A 2,638-nucleotide genomic window follows, 5' to 3' on the forward strand; every position below is an offset into this window, starting at 1 on the left:
ACCAGAAGATCAAAATATTCAGTAACCTTATCAATGTTCCAAAGAAAACCAGAAGATCAAAATATTCAGTAACCTTATCAATGTTCCAAAGAAAACCAGAAGATCAAAATATTCAGTAACCTTATCAATGTTCCAAAGAAAACCAGAAGATCAAAATATTCAGTAACCTTATCAATGTTCCAAAGAAAACCAGAAGATCAAAATATTCAGTAACCTTATCAATGTTCCAAAGAAAACCAGAAGATAACAAATATTCAGTAACCTTATCAATGTTCCAAAGAAAACCAGAAGATAACAAATATTCAGTAACCTTATCAATGTTCCAAAGAAAACCAGAAGATAACAAATATTCAGTAACCTTATCAATGTTCCAAAGAAAACCAGAAGATAACAAATATTCAGTAACCTTATCAATGTTCCAAAGAAAACCAGAAGATAACAAATATTCAGTAACCTTATCAATGTTCCAAAGAAAACCAGAAGATTAATGAATTCAACTACCGCCAATCCTTTTTTTTTTCAAAAAAGAGAACGGATCAGGTGACTTAGACAAGCAGGTGCAATCTCTACTGAGGGCTGCGGGTGCTGCAAGGGTTTATTATGGGGGCGAGGACGCCCCCATTCTATACGGATAGTTTAGAGGTTGACCATGGGCAGCGCCATTTTGTTGTGAAATACGTCATCAGTTTGTGTACACAGGAAGTTGTGACATCCGTCACCCTATGGGAGGGGTGGAGGCAACATTGTTCATCTGTAGAAAGTTGTGAAATGCGTCACCCTATGGGAGGGGTGACGTCAAAATTGGTCATCACAGAGTTTGTGTAACACAGGAAGTTGTGAAATACGTCACCCTATGGGAGGGGTGACGTCAAAATTGTTCAACAAAAACATGATTCGTCGCATATTATTGTGCAGGGTCAACTGCAACAAACTCAAACAGAGCCATTCATAGCTTGCTGTATTTGAGTGACTTATATACCGACATTTTTATTTCTTATCTTCAGCACAGGTGTAGGAAAAATCATGAACCAAAATGTTATTTATTTTGTAATTTAACAGGTTTTTTTACAAATATGACCATGGTCTTTTAAACATACAGTGACATTAAACATTGTTATGTTAAAAAAAAGAAAAAAAGAAAAAAAGCTTTTGTGCACAAATCAGAAAATACATTGTACATTTTACCTACAGGCCAAACAGTGTCTGTTGGCGGCAAAAGACCCAGCAAGTTGCTATTTTTAGATCGATTAAAAGTTGTCAAGAACAGGCGCTTACATTTGGATGTGTCCACTGATAGTAGGTTTGGTTGTGATCAATCAGAATGATGTGGGAATAAAAATGTATGACAGTTTGGTATGATGACATGTAATTCAAATATGCTGAAATGTAATATTATACATGATATAATTTAATTATGGCTGTTGCCATGACCATAAACCCCAAGAAAGGTTTATTGTTATGTAAAATCAAAATACCAAATTCAAGCACCTACGGTGCGGCTTGGACCTAATTTGGATGGACACGCAACTCGCTCAGCCAGCCAGCGCTGCGAGACTTTACAGCGGCCAACTTCGCCGCGGCGCGCTCATTGGCTCAGCATTGAACTTGCGTCAAGGCCGATGCGCGTAGATTCCCAGAATGTTTACTTTCGGTTAGATTCTTCGACAGCATTCGCAGAGGTGACTGCCGTTACAGAGGTGATTAAAACTGACCATCGAAAGGAAAATAAGATTCATATTGGTAATACTAATAACATACTTGCATAACAAGCATGTATCTACCAAAACTGTATGGGAGCACATAGTTGGAAAGGCGTGGTCAAGCGATCAAATCGAATCAGTCGTCCCGGTCAGTCAGTGCACTGATCAGCCACCACGATTGAACGTCACTGTCCGTATTTTGTATGTAAGCAGAGCTTCCAAACTAGTTAAATCCTGATGTAGTTTACAAAAACAAAACAAAATCTCATTCCTGTTCCATTGTTATTCTTGTATTTGTGATATATTCTAGTGAAACTGAAAGTAAGTGTTAAAAGCAGAAAAGCCGGACCGAATCAGGTAATTGGGTTGGGAAAGTTTTGCTAAGAAATCCTGTTATTTCCCTGGGTTAATAAGCATCTCTTTGTCCAACTATTTACACAATTTATTTGACTAGTTTGTGGTTTCAATTGAAATTATTGTTGTATTTATTTCTAGACTACAAGAACTTGCATTGATTGCATTTCATTGTTACAGCACAAAACACTGAATGACACATACTGATTGACGAGCATGCCAATAGCCTTCTCGTTTTACAGTATAGGTACTGATAGTTGTATACAAGTTTGAATATCACTTTGAACACTGCCACATTCAGTTTTACAGAATACAGAATACAGTATTTATTGAGCCAAGTGACATTAAAAAAAACATTTAAAGCACAAGGAATTTAGCGTAGTGTTGGTAAAATCACGCACACACACACACACACGCCCACACATTCACTGACATACACACCAACACACACACGCCAACACACACACGCCCACACTACAGCAGTCACGATCACACCATCAGGTAAAACAAGGTGTGAGACGGGCAAAGTTAGCTACATATGCAGTTGATCATATCATTAGTGCCAGTCCACGGATGCTCCCCCC

Source organism: Littorina saxatilis, linkage group LG13, assembly GCF_037325665.1.
Source record: "Littorina saxatilis isolate snail1 linkage group LG13, US_GU_Lsax_2.0, whole genome shotgun sequence".
Taxonomy (NCBI): Eukaryota; Metazoa; Mollusca; class Gastropoda; order Littorinimorpha; family Littorinidae; genus Littorina; species Littorina saxatilis.